The 17,706-nt window shown below is 49.0% G+C and overlaps 1 protein-coding gene across 2 annotated transcripts in view; it reads left to right on the top strand.

Annotated features, from left to right (window-relative positions):
* LOC123756163 (indian hedgehog protein) overlaps positions 1-17,706 on the top strand; it is a 117,502-nt gene that overhangs the window by 37,705 nt on the left and 62,091 nt on the right. The window lies entirely within an intron of this gene.

Here is a 17,706-nt window from a genome sequence, read left to right as displayed (position 1 = left end):
CTTGGAGTGAGCGGGAATACTTCTGCCAACCCGACATCTTGTCCTAAACCATTCACTTGGCTGGAATACAGAGTCGTGGCTTTTAAGTTTTCTCTCAACTCCTGGCACAACGTTCGTAGTGAGCGGCAAGAGAATGGTACATGGACATCCTTTCCCAATTTATTGGAATAAAGCAGAGTCATAGTATCAGGCTTACTCTCAACAACTAAATCGGCCACACAGGAATCTGGAACAACCACATCCCACTTCTCCACCGAAGGGGTACTGGTTACTGGAACAAATGCTTGAGTAACAACATCAGAACTGACAACTGATTTATATTAGTACTGACATCAGCACAGGTAGAATGGCCAAAACCATCTATTACAACCGGTTGTTCATTCCTAGAACTAACTTCAGCACAGGCAGAATAAACAACATGGTCTGCAATTGGCTGGTTAAACAAACGGGGATCATTCTCACCCACAACATGATTTATGGCCACATCATTACCCAATATAACATCCACACCTGGGATGGGCAACTGGGTACTAACACCCACAGTGCATACACTTGGAGTAATGGTGGATCTTAAAGTAACGTCTATTAGAGGTACAGTTTTACATCCTGCAACACTCTGAAGAACAACAAACTTTCCTGTCTCTTTCTTTTCAACATCAGAAAGAATACTGGATGAAATTATGGTTTGGGAAACACCTGTATCACGAAGAATAACCACTGGCTTCCACTTCCCATTAATACACAAAACTTCACCTGAAGACATATATGGTGAATACTGTTTCACCCAATTGGGGTTTACAGTTACATGTTTATTAGTAAATTTATTTTGCACACCTCTACAATAAATGAGACCAGTTGGTCTTAACTCTGGGTGCAAAGCATAACATGAATTTACCACATGACCTCTTCTCCTGCAATGCGTGCAATACCTGCTAGTGGTCGGAACAGCCGAACCCACTGCAGGCTTAATCACTACATTACTTGAGGGTGACAACCCTGTCTGTTCCTCAGATTTAGGCTTTACAGGAGAAGGGTTAAGGGGAGAAGGTGAAGTAGCTGGTCGAGTCTGGAATACATGGTTTTTATGAGCATAATGATTAGTTTTAGCATTAAAATGGTTAAATGGTGCTCTGAAAGGTACTTTAGTAAATAGTTCATGTTCATCAGCTAGCTTGGCTAATTTGATAATATCAGTGGTTTGTTTATTTTCAGCCATAAATAAAGCTAATTTCTCTGGTAGACATCCCACTACTTCCTCAGTTACTATGAGGTCTCTTAAAGTCTCAAACTGTAATATTAAGTGCTTTAATCCATCTGTCAAAGTGATTTAATTTTACTCTTACAAAGTCAGAAATAGTCTGGTCATGTGCTCTTTTTAAACTTCTGAATTTAATTCTATGTGCCTCTGGGATCTGCTGGTAAGCATTCAAAATACTCTGCTGAACAAATTTAAAATCTAAAGAATTCTCAGCCGGCAAAGATGCAAATACCTCTTGAGCTTTACCCTTAAATTGTCCTTGTAATATGCTAACCCATTGATCGACAGGCCAGTTCATGCTGACTGCTAGTTTCTTAAAGTGCAAGAAAAATATTTCTGGATCTTCTTCATTAAACTTAGGTAATTCTACATGTTTACTGTACTTGGAAGAACTATTTGTACTCTCTGGATTATTACTAGTGTTACCTTGCCTTGCTGCAATTCTCTGCTGTTCTAACCTGTTATTATTTTCAGCAATACTCTGCTGAATTTCTAATTGTCTAGTCTGCTGCTCGGTTTGTTTAGTTTGTTGCTCTGCTAGTCTTAACTGAGCCTCCAACTCAAGGTGTTTTGTCTGGTTCTGCAACTCCAACCTCTGCTTGTCTGCTTCCAACCTCTGCTTGTCTGCTTCCAGCCTAGCCAATTCTAATTGAGTCTTCAACTCCAACTTTAAGATTGCCACCTTGTCACTTGACTCTTCTTCTAACTCTCCCAAACACTCTTCTTCAAGTCTCTCCTCCTCCACCAAGTGTGTGACAATCACTCTTAACACTTGAGCTTTCAACATTTTACTGGAAACTGCTATGTTCAATCTATCAGCCAGCAATAACAAACCAGACTTCTTTAAGTCTTTAATTTTACCAAAATTTGGCTGATCTACCAGCGCAGTAACCTGATCCTCCATGGTTGGCTCAATAATCACAACTTACACTTGAAACAACACTGAAAATTATGCTTGGCCCCTGGCACAAGCTAAACACTTACCTCAAATCGTGAAGCGTTGAGAAGTTTTCACAGCAGCTCAGATTGAACAGATAATTTCACAGGCTTGATTAGGTGTCACTAGATAATCACAGAGTACCTAGGAAGGCAATTGCTATTAATAATTAGCACTGTTAATTGTACAACATTACAGGGAATTAAGGCTTATTCTCCCGGACACAGGCCCTCATTTGTTACCACCCTTGAGACTAAATAAGGTTCTTCTCCCCGCAGTGCAATAAAGAAAAATAATAAATCGGCCTTGCCAACAACTGTCTAGGGGTAAATATACATCATTGCATAAAATGGAGAACAATATATTTATGCTAAGGGGGACAAACAATACAACACTTAATGTATAAATAATAACCAGAAATATTCTTCAGCATGCAAATCATAGAATAACCTCCTTATTGAGACATGAGCACTATCACTAAGACATGGATTAATTAGAGATATATACAATATGATCTAACCAGATAATTAACATTTATATGGGCTAAAATAACAGTGACCAATGACTTAACTTAAACATGCCTCCTCACGACAGCAGCCGCCACGCTTCTGCCCACGCCTTGGACCGCAGGCCAAGCGTCTACCAAAAAATCAACTAACCGTCCACACAAAACATTGTGGAAAATCTAATAATAAAACGCAGCACTAATATTCAAAACATTGTTAAACTAAAGAGTAGTAAACACTGGTACAACATTCCATACAATAATACAGAAACCAAAATATGGGAATAATCAATGTACAACTATAAACACTCGATTGACAACAATGTTCCCACACTGGCCATATCCAAATATGGTCAACCGCCTACACGGAGAAACTACATGAGAAATTAACACCAAAAGCCTCACACAATATAATGTAACTCAGGCACGCTACTGCATGCTATAATATATATATATAACATACAAAATCTTATATTATACAAATAGATGCTATATTAAAGAACAAGACAATAAAGTAATATGAGAATCAAGAGTAATGGCAGAATTCTAGTGAGATTCGTAACAGTGGCTGGCTGGCTAGTGGGCGGGCAGGAGGATTGGCAGGCTAGTGAGCGGCCAGGTGGACAGGCTGGCTAGTGGGGCAGGCGGGTGGATTGGAAGGTTAGTGGGCGGGCAAGTGGACTTGTTGGCTAGAGGGCGCGCAGGTGCATTGGTTGGCTTGTGGGTGGGTAGGTTAACTGGCTGGCTAGAGGGAGGCAGGTGGATTGGCAGTCTGGTGAGCGGGCAGGTGGACTGGCTAGCTAGTGGCGCTGGCGGGTAGATTGGAAGGTTAGTGGGTGGACAAGTGGACTGGTTGGCTAGTGGAAGGGCAGGTGGACTGGCTGGCTAGAGGGCGCGCAGGTGGATTGTTTGGCTTGTGGGCGGGTAGGTTAACTGGCTGGCTAGAGGGCAGGCAGGTGGACTGGTTGGCTAGAGGGCGCGCAGGTGGATTGTTTGGCTTGTGGGCGGGTAGGTTAACTGGCTGGCTAGAGGGCGCGCAGGTGGATTGGTTGGCTAGTAGGCGGGTAGTGGACTGGCTGGCTAGTGGGCGGGTAGGTAGACTGGATGGCTAGTGGGCGCGAAGTTGGACTGGTTGGATAGTGGGCGGGAAGGTGGTCTGGCTGGCTAGTGGGCGGGAAGGTGACTGCTTAGCAAGAGGGCAGGGAAGTGGACTGGCTATCTAGAGGTGGGCAGGAGGATTGGCTGGCTAGTAGGCAGGCAGGTGGACTGACTGGCTAGTGGGCGGGCAGGTGGACTGGCTGGGTAGTGGGCAGCAGGTGGACAGGATGGCTATTACGCTAGCAGTGAACTGGCTGGGTAGTGGGCTGGCAGGTGGACTGGCTGGCTAGTAGGCGGGCAGGTGGACTGGCTAGCTAGTGGCCGGGCGTGTGAACTGGTTCGGCTAGAGGGCAGGCAGGTGGACTGGCTAACAGGTAAGTGGGCAGGTGGACTGGCTAGCAGGTAGGTGGACAGGTGGACTGGCTAGTTAGTAGGCGGGCAAGTGGACTTGCTACCTGGTGGGTGGGTAGGTGGACTGGCTGGCTCGTGGGCGTTCATGTGGACTAGCTAGCAAGTGGACGGGCTGGTGGAATTTCTAGCTAGTGGGCGTACAGCTGGATTGGCTGGCTAGTGGGCTGGCAGGTGGACTGGCTGGCCAGTGAGCGGGCAAGAGGACTGATTAACTAGTAGGCAGGCCGGTGGGCTGGCTGGCAAGTGGGCGGCAGGTGGTTTGGTTAGCTAGTGGGCGCGCAGGTGGACTGGTTGGCTAGTGGGTGGGCAGGTGAACTGGCTGGCTAGTGGGAGGGTGTGTAGACTGCCTGGCTAGTGGGCTGGCAGGTGGACTGGCTGGCTAGTGGGAGGGCAAGTAGACTGGCTTGCTAGTGGGGGGCAGGTGGACTGGCTGGCCAGTGAGCGGGCAAGAGGACTGATTAACTAGTAGGCAGGCCGGTGGGCTGGCTGGCAAGTGGGCGGCAGGTGGTTTGGTTAGCTAGTGGGCGCGCAGGTGGACTGGTTGGCTAGTGGGTGGGCAGGTGAACTGGCTGGCTAGTGGGAGGGTGTGTAGACTGCCTGGCTAGTGGGCTGGCAGGTGGACTGGCTGGCTAGTGGGAGGGCAAGTAGACTGGCTTGCTAGTGGGGGGCAGGTGGACTGGCTGCCTAGCGGGCGGGCAGGTGGACTGGCTGGCTAGTGGGCGGGCAGGTGGACTGGATGGCTAGTGGCCAGGCAGGTGGACTGGTTTGCTAGTGGGCGGGCAAGTAGACAGGTTGGCTAGTGGACGGGTAAGTGGACTGGCTGGCTAGTTAGCGGGAAGGTGGACTGGCTGGTTAGTGGGCGGTCAGGTGGACTGGTTTGCTAGTGGGCGGGCAAGTAGACAGGTTGGCTAGTGGATGGGTAAGTGGACTGGCTGGCTCGTTGGGTGGCAGGTGGAGTGCCTGACTAGTGGGCGGGCAGGTGGACTGGCTGGGTAGTTGGCGGGAATGTGGACTGACTGGCTAGAGGGCGGGCAAGTGGGAAGGTTGGCTAGTGGGAGCGCAGGTGGACTTATTGGCTAGTGGGCGGGTAGGTGGAATGGCTGGCTAGTGGGCTGGTAGGTGGACTGCTTTGCAAGAGAACAGGGAATGGAACTGGCTACCTAGTAGGCGGGCAGGTGAACTGGCTGGCTAGAAGGCGGGCAGGTGGACTGACTGGCTTATGGGCGGGACCGTGCACTGGCTGACTCGTGGGCGGGCAGGTGGACTGGCTGGCTAGTATGCGGGCAGGTGGACTGGATAGCTGGTGGTTGGGCAGGTGGACTGGCTAGCTTGAGGGCAGGCAAGTGGACAGGTTGGCTAGTGGACGGGCAGGTGGATTTGCTGGCTCGTGGGCGGGCAGGTGGACTGGCTGGCTAGTGGGCGGGAAGGTGGACTGTTTGGAAAGCGGCAGGCAGGTGGACTGGCTGGTTAGTGGGCGGGCAGGTGGACTGGCTGGTTAGTGGGCGGGCAGGTGGACTGGCTGGTTAGAGGGCGGGCAAGTGGACAGGTTGGCTAGTGGGCGGGCAGGCGGACTGGATGGCTAATGGGCGGGCAGGTGGATAGCCTGGCTAGATGCGGGCAGGTGGACTGTCTGGCTAGTGGGAGGAAATGGGGACTGGCTGGCTAGTGAACGGCCAGGTGAACTGGCTGCCTAGTGGGCGGGCAGGTGGACTGCCTGGCTAGTGGGCGGGAAGGTGGACTGGTTGGCATATGGGCGTGCAGGTATACTGGCTGGCTAGTGGCCGGGCGGGAAAACTGCTTGGCTACTAGTAGACGGGCAGGTGGACAGGCTACCTGGTGGGTAGGCAAGTGGAATGGCTGGCTAGTAGGCGGGCAGGTGGATTGGCTAGCTGGTGGGTGGGCAGGTGGACTGGCTGGCTAGTGGGCGGGCAGGAGGACTGGATGGCTAGTGGGCTGGAATGTAGACTGGCTGCCTACTGGGCGAGCAAGTGGACTGGCTGGGTAGTGGGCGAGCAGGTGCACTGGCTAGAAGGTGAGTGGGCAGGTCGACTGGCTGGCTAATAGGTGGGCAGGAGGACTGGCTAGCTGGTGGGCGGGCAGGTGGACTGGCTAGCTGGTGGGTGGGCAGGTTAACTGGCTGGCTAGTGGCCGGGCGGGTGGAATGGTTGACTAGTGGCCGGGCAGATGGAGTGGTTGGCTAGTGGGTGAGCAGGTGGACTGGCTGGCTAGTACTCACCTAGTTGTACTCACCTAGTTGTGCTTGCGGGGGTAGAGCTCAGGCTCTTTGGTCCCGCCTCTCAACTGTCAATCAACAGGTGTACAGGTTCCTGAGCCTATTGGGCTCTATCATATCTACACTTGAAACTGTGTATGGAGTCAGCCTCCACCACATCACTTCCTAATGCATTCCATTTGTCAACCACTCTGACACTAAAAAAGTTCTTTCTAATATCTCTGTGGCTCATTTGGGCACTCAGTTTCCACCTGTGTCCCCTAGTGCGTGTGCCCCTTGTGTTAAACAGCCTGTCTTTAGCAACCCTGTCAATTCCCTTGAGGATCTTGAATGTGGTGATCATGTCCCCCCTAGTGGTCGGGTCGGTGGACTGGCTGGCTAGTGAGCGAGCAGGTGGTCTGGCTTTGCTAGTGGGCGGGCAGGTGGACTGGCTGGCAAGTGGGCGGTCAGGTGAACTGGCTGGCTAGTAAGGGGGTAGGTGGACTGGCAGGCTAGTGGGCGGGCAGGCGGACTGGCTGGCTAGTAGCAGGGCAGGAGGACTGGTAGGTTAGTGGGCGGGCAGGTGGACTGGTTGGATAGTGGTCGGACAGGTGTAATACCTGGCTAGTGGGCGGGCAGGTAGACAGGCTGGCTAGTGGGCGGGAAGGTGGATTGGCTGGCTAGTGGGAGGGCAGGTGGACTGGCGGGCTAGAGGGCAGGCAGGTGGGCTGGTTGGCTAGTGGAAGGGTAGGTGGACTGGCTGGCTAGAGGCCGGGCAGTTAGACTGGCTAGATAGTGAGCAGGCAGGTGGACTGGGTAGCAAGTGTGTGGGCAGGTGGACTGGCTAGATAGTGGGCGGGCAGAAAGACTGGCGGGCTAGAGGGCAGGCAGGTGGATTGGTTGGCTAGTGGGCGGGCAGGTGGACTGGCTGCCTAGTGGGCGGGAAGGTGGACTGGCTGGCTAGTGAGCGGGCACGTGGACTGGCTGGCTAGTGGGCGGGCACGTGGACTGGCTGGCTAGTGGGCGGGCACGTGGACTGGCTGGCTAGTGAGCGGGCACGTGGACTGGCTGGCTAGTGGGCGGGCACGTGGACTGGCTGGCTAGTGGGCGGGCACGTGGACTGGCTGGCTAGTGGGCGGGCACGTGGACTGGCTGGCTAGTGGGCGGGCAGATAGACTGGCTGGCTAGTGGGCGGGCAGATAGACTGGGTGGCTAGTGGGCGGGCAAGTGGACTGGCTTGCTAGTCGCCAGGCAAGTAGAATGGCTGACTAGTGTGTGGGCAGGTGGTCGGGCTGGCTAGTGGGCAGGAAGGTGAACTGTTTGGCTAGTGGGCAGGCAGGTGGACTACCTGGCTGGTGGGTGGGTAGGTGGACTCGTTAACTAGTGGGCGGGCAGGTGGACTGGCTGTTTAGTGGGTAGGAAGGTTGACTGAGTGGCTAGTTGGTGGGCAGGTGGACTGGCTGGTTAGTGGGCAGGTAGGTGGACTGGCTGGCTAGTGGGCTGGCAGGTGAACTGGCTTGCTAGTGGGTAGGCAGGTGGACTGGCTGGCTAGTGGGCGGGTAGGTCGACTGGTTGGCTAGTGGGCGAGCAGGTGGACTGGGTGGCTAGTGGGCGGGCACTGGGAGAGGTTGGATTGTGAGCGGGTAGGTGGACTTGCTGGCTAGCGGTTGGGCACGTGGACTGGCTGGGTTGTGAGCGGGCACGTGGACTGGCTGGCTAGTGGGCGGGCACGTGGACTGGCTGTTTAGTGGGTGGGAAGGTGGACTGGGTGGCTAGTTGGCTTGGTAGTGGGCGGGTAGGTGAACTGGCTGACTAGTAAGCGGGTAGGTGGACTGACTGGCTAGTGGGCAGGCAGGTGGACTGGTTGGCTTGTGGCCGGGCAGGTGGACGGGCTGACTAGTGGGCGGGCAGGTGGACTGGCTAGCTAGTGGGCGAGCAGGTGGACTGGCTGGCTAGTGGGCGGGCAGGTGGACAGGCTGGCTAGTGGGCGAGCAGGTGGAGTGGCTGGCTAGTGGACGGGCAGGTGGACTGGCTGGCTAGTGGGCGAACAGGTGGACTGGCTGGCTAGTGGGCGGGTAGGTGATCTGGCTGGCTATTGGGCGAGCTGGTGGAGGGGCTGGGTAGTAGGCGGGCAGGGTGGACTAGCTGGCTTGTGGGCGAGCAGGCGGCAACAACCTGTCCTCTTATAAATAATGTCACTTTAGGTCGTTTTCCCGTATGGCCGAAAGTGGACGTAATTTGAAAATGAAAAAAAATGAAAATAAATTTTGGATTTTTTTTTTCAACAACAGCAAGTTAAGGGTCCTCTGCTAGGTTAGGTTGGCCGGAAATTCTCATAAAGTTTCAAAACCTTATGAAAAACGTTAATTTAAATTTTCCTCTCCTATCCCTACCGCGTAAGCCGAACGACTGAAACCGAAAAGGGGACAGTACGGCACTTTTGTGATTCGATTTCATTTCAAATTACATCTACTTTTGCCCATAGTGCGCATATGAGCGAAAAACGAAGTTATTTTTAAGAGAACGGGCGGGCAGGTGGACTAGCTGGCTAGTGGGCGAGCAGGTGGACTGGCTGGCTAGTGGGCGAGCAGGTGGACTGGCTGGCAAGTGAGCGGGCAGGTGGACTCAGGCTAGGACTCAGCCGTAATTTGGTTGGTTTTAATTTAAGCACTATCACTCCACAGATATAAAACGCCACGAATTTGGTGGGTGTTACGCTGTGAAAACTGCTGAGAGGCTAAGCTTCTGGAGCTCGTGCGCTCCTGGGGCTCTGAGCTAGTCTTATGACTGGCAATGTGTTTAATACACTGTTTTATTGAATTATTGTATAAGTTTATTTAATTTGATGGACCAGTATGTCTAGATTTAATGAACCACTGGTTAACTCTGGTTCATCCGGTTAAGGAACACTAATGTGGGGAAAACTGACTTGAGAGATTTATTAATTTATATTAATGTATACAGTAATTTATATAGTGATTTATTTATACATTAATTAATTTATTTCGTTAGTGGACTGTATGACGTTTAAATTCTCACAAATTCCTTCTTACACATTGTGGAAGGATTTTTATTTGTATTGTTACGATAATCTCCTTCAAGAGAGATTTGGCCTGCTCTTTCCTATCGTCATGTTACTTCAGTACATCTACAACATATAGATACTACAAGCAAGTGTAGTACATATTTGGTCAGATACTTTTTGCCAGGCACAAACGTATCATACACTCGCTCTCCACCTCCCCCCTCCCTCGTCGCCGATCACCCAACTAGCATTTTCAGCCTGCCCGCTTCTGATTGGTGACTCGACATCTACACCACTGCACTTCTGCACCTCAGCGCCATCTACCTAGCCGATGTCTGGGTCTTTACCAGCCATTGGAGTTAGAATATCCTGTGCTCTCAAGCTGAAACAACCATCTGATATGCGCTCTGTCTATTAGTGGATGTTCTCAGCCAGCGCTTTATTCTCAGCACCTGTTAATTTCATTTTGTCTTTATCCATTTTAGAGTAACGTCACCACTATATTATATTATGTTATTTTCTGAATTTATAATCTTGTGAGTTTGCACTGTACATAGCCAAGGAATTGTCTTATTCATAATTTGTTTTAAATTTAATTAAAGTTTCATTGTTCATACTATTTGTTTTGCCTTACTTTGCCACAGGACACAACAGCTAGGCAGTCATCTTTTTTTTCTGAAATGTGATAGGCATTGACACCAGGTAGGGAATTAGCTTTTTTTCAGAGCACAAGGAATGCTAATTCTGTAAGTATCATATAATTAAGTAGGAAACCCCTTGCTTCTGTCCTAAAGAGACCCGGCAAGGTATCCATACATTTTTTGACTACCCTTTTCACTTTTGAAACAATTACAAGTTTCATTTGTTTTCGAAACTATCGGTTTCATTTATTTAGTAGGATTTTCTTGCCCTTATTCTCTTATATTGAGTACCGGGTACAAGATTTCCTGCGATTTTGATTGACTAATCATTTACCATACTAATATTAACGTTAATTGTTAACGATTAAATTTCCACAGGATAGTTACCAGTTATCGCGTCATCCTGTTACTGACACTTACAATATCACAAGTATATTCGTTGTACACTTATTTGCTACTTCAAAATGTTTCATCTCTCAGCATTACGTAATGATCCAGCAAGTGAAGTAGGGAACTTAAGTCGTGCCAAGAGGGCCGAATTACAAACTCTTGCACACGAGTTTCAACTAGATGCTCCCCCTGGAGCCAACAAAAATGACTTGCACAATCTTATCTTGGATTACCTCTTAGATGAAGGAATCATAGACTCTGATGTTCATGAAAACTATTCTATTGCAGATAAACATGCTCTGGCAGCTATGAAGTTGAAGCTCGAACTAGCAAACATAGAGCGAGAACAACAAAAAGAAGCTCTCCAGATAAGAGAACGTGAGGCTGCCCTAAAAAAGGAAGAACAGGAACGCGAGGCTGCCCTAAAGGAACGCGAGATGGCCCTAAAGAAAGAAAAGGTGGCCCTACACCATGAGCGGGAGAGGGAACAGCTTCAAGCAAAAAAACTTTACCTGGAGATGCAACGTGAGCAAGATAAACAGCAAGCTGAGAGTGTTCTAGCATATCGTCGACAAGAACTCGCCTTGGAAACTACACACAACACTCAGCGCCAACAAGCTACCTCTAGTCTTCCCGTAAGTTTCAATGTCTCCCATGCAAGTAAGTTAATGCCACCATTCGTCGAGACAGAGATAGATGTGTTTTTCACCACTTTTGAGACCCTAGCTAAAAAACTTAGCTGGCCTGAAGATCAATGGTCTACCCTTCTTAGAGTATATCTCACAGTTAGAGCTGCAGTTACTCTCAGTACCTTAGCGTCTGAGAATGACTACCAAACCCTGAAGCAAGCAGTTTTAGACGCCTACCTTCTCTCCACCGAAAGCTACAGACGAAAATTCCGTGAGTATCTAAAGGCAAATACCACCATCTTTTTAGAATTTGCCAATACAAAGAAAAGATATTTCATGAAATGGCTGGAAGCAGCGCATGTCTCTACATTTTCAGAACTCGTCAACCTCATTCTAGTTGAGGAATTCTTTAGACGTGCTCCCCCTTCCATCCGTTTATATTTAGCAGACAAAGAAGAAACCGACTACATCAGATGTGCGAAGTCGGCTGACACCTACAGCCTCATACACCGGCTAACACCAGACCCACCTTCCAGTAAGAAGTCTTGGTATAGTTATGACAAAGTGAATACCGATCAAGCGAGCTCTCAATTGTATTGTAAGTACTGCAACCTCTATGGACATACCATAGATAAGTGTCGGAAAGCTCAATACAAAGGCTATAGTGAAACTCCTAAACCCAAACTGACTCCTCCTAAGTCCGGTAAGCTTGTGATGAATGTTGGTGTTCCTGTTAATGATCTTTCTCTCTTCAGCAAACACCTGTATCCTGGAACTGCCTCTGCCAACAGTACAGATTCGGAGGGACGTTTCAAACTGAAGATCTTGAGGGACACAGCGGCTCTTCAGTCAATAATATTGAAATCGGCTGTGCCTAACATCACCTACACCGGGGAAACCGTCCTTATCACTGACCTTACTGCTACCACTCCGTATCCACTCGCCAGAGTCCACCCGGATTGTCCTTTCGTGACCGGTGAAGTCCAAGTCGCCATCAGGGAAAAGCCTTTTCCCATGTCTGGAGTGCAACTTCTCCTGGGCAATGACTTGGCCGAGGATCTGCAACCTTCCAACCTGATCATCATGAACAAACCCCTGGTATGTGACTCTGTAGTGGACAACCCCATCTTAAAGTATGTTCCAGCAGAGGTCCAAGAAAGTGATGAAGTTTCTCCTCCGGTTTTGGTGACCACTCGTGCACAAGCTGGACGCCCGCAACCAGCTGACTATACTGCAACCGCTGTCCCTCAAGACCATCAGAACCTACCACAGAATCTTACTAGTTTGGAGTTCCGTAAGTTACAGAGGGAGGATCCTTCATTAACACCATTATTCTTCCAGGCTGAGACTCAACCTGACAGTATCCCTGGGTTCTTCCTAGAGAATCAGTTGCTCTACCGCAGGTACAGACCCAGTAAGCTGACGGAGGATGACGATTGGGCAAATGTCGAACAACTAGTGGTTCCCACCAGCCTACGGTGGGAACCACTCCCACCGTAGTGGGAGTGGTTCTCGCTCTCCACCTCCCCCCTCCATCGTCGCCGATCACCCAACTAGCATTTCCAGCCTGCTCGCTTCTGATTGGTGAATCGACATCTACACCACTGCACTTCTGCACCTCAGCGCGATCTACCTAGCCGATGTTTGGGTCTCTACCAGCCATTGGAGTTAGAATATCCTGTGCTCTCAAGCTGAAACAACCATCTGATATGCGCTCTGTCTATTAGTGGATGTTCTCAGCCAGCGCTTTATTCTCAGCACCTGTTAATTTCATTTTGTCTTTATCCATTTTAGAGTAACGTCACCACTATATTATTTTATGTTATTTTTTGAATTTATAATCTTGTGAGTTTGCACTGTACATAGCCAAGGAATTGTCTTATTCATAATTTGTTTTAAATTTAATTAAAGTTTCATTGTTCACACTATTTGTTTTGCTTGTTTTGTCTTACTTTGCCACAGGACACAACAGCTACGCAGTCATCTTTTTTTTCTGAAATGTGATTGGCATTGACACCAGCATTGGGAGGGCTGCCGAACACCTACACTTCTTTTTTTCATCACAATATATAATCTTTCAATTAAAATTATTGATTAGTAGACATTCACTACAGTATAAGTCTACATATGTTAGTAACTAAAATTTAATACAGCTTATCTGTATGGATGATTATGCCTGGACAACTAGGCATGTACACAAATGAAACAAGCCAGTTGATACTCCTCTTATGGGTGGGGTTGACTTCACCATATGAACTAGTTGCTATACCATAATATTGCCGATAGGGTGAAGACTGCTCCATCACCAGAATGTGCAAACTTCGGGCTTGAGCTGCTAGTCGTCGTTTGACTTTGGCTGAGCAGTGCTGTCGTTAGAGTTTGGTGACGTGGCCTCCACGAGGAAGTCTTGAACCGTGTTGGTGTCGTATTTGTGATGCGGCTGTGGAGCTCCTACTATAATTTCCTCGTCTGAGGAGTCCGTAACCTCCGTAGTGGGCGTTTTTGTCTTTCGCCTCGCAGCCTTAGGTAGGTTTAGGTGTCGTTGATTGGTGGTTGTAGCTATTTCAGGAGCGCTGGTGGTGCTGTTATCGTTTGTAGACAGCACATCTGCTAGCGCGGCTGCTGAGATAGTGATGGTAGGAGTATTGGGAGCTGGAGAAGGAATTACCTCTGTTTGTGTCGCCCGGGTCATGGGCGGTTCTGGAGTCGGTGTTGAAGTTGACCGCCTGGTCGTCCTGGTGGTAGTCTCCGGAGTGGTAGAGGAGGCAGTGCGATTTACGCTAGTGGCTATAATGGGGGCCAGGCCATTGTCTATGTATAATGCGTTTAGTTCACTGACAAAGCGCTGGTTGTCTGGTCCTGCAAGCCTTTCCGCTAGTTTAAGAAGACCAGGGATAATGCCTGCACGTGATGCAGGGGGCCGTGAATGGAGCCTGTGGGACCTTGGGGACCTTGGGTCCCCAATGAGAAGGCTGTGTCGCCTGCTGGGAGGAGCCACATGTTGGTAGGGCCGGAAAGTCTTCTGGTCGACTAGTGAGAGCTAAGGTGGTAAGTTGAACGCTTGGGGCTCTGGTCGATGAGGTAGACGAGTTGTTTCTTTTGGCTTCAACCTGGGCCTTGATGATTTCCTGTCTGCGGGGGCAGCGGTAGGAAATTGCGGGGTGATTGCCATCACACAGAGCAAGCAGTGATGAACTGTTGCCGTGCATATGGAGTAGTGATGGTCCAGTGCGCACAGGCTGCACCTCTAGACAGGGTGCTGACACTTGTTGGTCGGGTGGGAGAGCTCGTAGCACTTGCTGGATCTCATGGTATCGTTCCTTTTTTATTTGGTGGGGTGGTATTTTTAGGCCGAAGCAGTAGAATCCTTGTGTGGCAGCCTGGGTGGCCGCAGCTATGGTGGTGAACGTAATCTTCATTGATGTTTTGTCGGTGTTGCAAAACTCTAGGTTGAATACCGACAGGTTGACAGGTTTGGATTTTCGTCCTCGATATTGTTTATGATATGATGCTGAGGTCGCTCAGCGATCCACCGGCTGGTCCTGCTGGTAAAAACAGTTCTTCCGGCCAGGAACTGACGTGGGAAGTGAGGATGTAGGTAGTGCTCTTTGCGAAGAAAGGCATCATTAGTGAGGAGTTTTTCTAGCTCCTCTTCACATGAAGAGTAGAGCACGATATCTTCACCTTCCTGACGACTGTCAGCGGGTTTGAGGCCAGTTACGGGCTTGGAGGTGGTTTAAATGTGATGGCGTGGTCAGGTGTCGGAGACTGTGTTTTGATAGTATGGGTAGGTTTGATATTAGTCTATAATTGTTTATGTCTGCCGGATTGCCTCCTTTATGAGCTGGTGTTACTTTTGCTTTTTTAAGCTCTATGTTTTGCTCTATACTCTTATAAGCTAATAGGTAAAATAAGCTCTTACTTCTTGCTCTATAAAGTACCAGGCGTCTATACAGTGCCAGGCGCCTCTATACAGTACCAGGCGTCTATATACAGACCTGTACTCTGTAGTTATTTAAGTGTAGTTACAGGATGAGAGCTACGCTCGTGGTGTCCCGTCTACCCAGCACTCTGTCATATAACGCTTTGAAACTACTGATGGTTTTGGCCTCCACCACCTTCTCACCACTCTGTTTGTGAAAATGTTTTTTCTTATATTTCTTCGTCATCTTTCTTTAGTTAGTTTAAATCTATGACCTCTTGTTCTTGAAGTTCCAGGTCTCGGAAAATCTTCCTTATCGATTTTATCAATTCCTGTTGCTATTTTTTATGTAATGATCATATCACCTCTTTTTCTTGTCTTCTAATTTTGGCATATTTAATGCCTCTAAGTTCTGCCCCTTCATTTCTGGGAGCCACTTAGTAGCATGTCTTTGCACCTTTTCCAGTTTGTTGATGAGCTTCTTAAGATATGGGCACCACACAACTGCTGCATACTTCTTGCATACTCTGCATACTTGCATACTTGCAAGTACATACTTCTGCATGCTTGCAGCTTCGGGCATCAAAAGTGGTGAATAATTTCTTTAGTATTTTGCCATCCATGTATTTAAAAGCAATTATGAAGTTGGAAAGCGTGGCATAGGCTCCTCTCACAACGTTCTTTATGTGATCCTCAGGTAATAGTTTTCTATCTAGAACCACCCCTAGATCTCTTTCTTTATCAGAATTCCTTAAAGATTTCTCACATAATTTATAGGTTTCATGGGATCTATGTTCTCCTAATAATAATTCTAATAATAATTCTGTGTCTGTCTGTCTGAATGTGTGTGTCTCCAGTTCTCTGTGTCCATCTCTCTCTCTCTCTCTCTCTCTCTCTCTCTCTCTCTCTATATATATATATATATATATATATATATATATATATATATATATATATATATATATATATATACTTTGGTTATTTTTGTTTGCTGTACCTGTTTAGACTTGTTGTTACGGCCCTCTCAGGTCGCAACCGGGTTCTTTCTCTGATGTTGTTAGAGGTAGGGTATCCGGCCCCAAGCCAGTAGTGGCTTTCAAGGGATGTGATCCGTAACGCAAATAACTTAAAGGGGAAGGGAGACAAAGGCAAAAAACTTAATAATATATTTGTCACCATCACCATAAATAATATAAAGATTATCACAAGGGGGAGGAATAAACACTATAATACACAACGTAGTCTTCCTCTGAAGACTCTGGACGTTCGCGGTGCTCAACGATGCTAAGCTCTTGGTCCTCTTGTGGCCTCATGACGAATCCTTTGATTCTCTTGAGTCTACCCTGGCCACAGGCCAGCCAAATCACAGTTCCACTGGGGGCACCGTCGTGGAGGCCATCAACCACAAGTTCAGCCGGTAGCTGGCAGGTTCCAATCAGCAACGCTGGTTAGGCCACTCCACGACCGATACTAGGGTAGCGAGCCCTAGTCAGGAGCCTCGTGTGATCCCACAGACCACTCTCCTCGCCACAACACCCCAGTGGTTAAGCATCTCCACCAGTCAGTCCCGGGTACGACAATCCCTCAGCTGCCACGTCACAGGCAGGCTAACACCACAGTGTTCATCCGGGGGGTGACTCACAGCTGCTGCAGCAAATACTTGGAGACAAGACGGCTGCCTTGGGTAGACTGATCCAACTTCCATTACAGCAGTCCCAGGTCGACTCTGTAATCAGACACGTCATCAGTAATAGGGACACTCTAGGGCACGTCACTTACCGGCTCAGACCCAAACGCCCACCTATCCACTCCATAGATGGCGTTGCTGTCTAAGCGCCACCTCACCAGAGGTCAGCAGCGGCTGTGTTATGAGCTGATCAGGACGGGAAACTAGCCCTTGTGGCTGGTATTTCCTGTCCTCACTTGATGGCGCCGTCCATTTGGAGGGGGTTTCGGGAGCTGACCCACAGATGGCGTGGTCGTCACTGCTCCGTGCTCGGACGCTGGGCTCGGGTCCGTAACACGTCCCCACCAAAAGGAATTTGGTTTGGGGTTCTATAAAGAGAAACACAAACCAAATTAGTACGGGGACACAACTCCAAATGGACTCACGTACACTAAGAACTGGAATGGCGAGGCTGTCTTGTCCACAGAACTGTACTAATGGGGAACTCTGGCACAAAGGAAACTTGAAGATGGAAGGCAATAACTTGCCTGACGTAATTTTCCACACCTCCACTGCGATGTCAAGCAGGGGCATAGTCTCACGCGCCTCGAGTAAGGATTGGTGTAGACACGATCTGGGGCGACTCGACACTTCCCTGTGTCGTGGCACCAATGATGGCTGGTCACAGACGGCATTTCTGGTACCGTTCCGGCAGTCCTTCAGGGAGACGGGAACCTGGAATACAGGGGTCTGATAATTTAGAGTGACAGCGACAGTGGGCAAGTTAGTACTTACTGCACACTCGCCTACTAGGCCCACACCTAGTTCTAACAGAGCTGCTTGTACACCGCAGATGGTGTCTGCTCTGCCACCGTCAGGTCGACCAACGTTCCGCATAATGCTGAATCCAGGCTCAGCAACCACGCGGGGGGTGTCAACCTGTCGGAAACAGTCACTCTTAATGTCACGTCTCATACCTCCCGTATCTACCATCACCTTCCAGGTCCCTCCT

This window comes from Procambarus clarkii, chromosome 36 (genome assembly GCF_040958095.1).
Source record: "Procambarus clarkii isolate CNS0578487 chromosome 36, FALCON_Pclarkii_2.0, whole genome shotgun sequence".
Taxonomy (NCBI): domain Eukaryota; kingdom Metazoa; phylum Arthropoda; class Malacostraca; order Decapoda; family Cambaridae; genus Procambarus; species Procambarus clarkii.
Note: the sequence above shows the minus strand (reverse complement) of the source record. Positions and strands in the feature narration are given on the sequence as shown.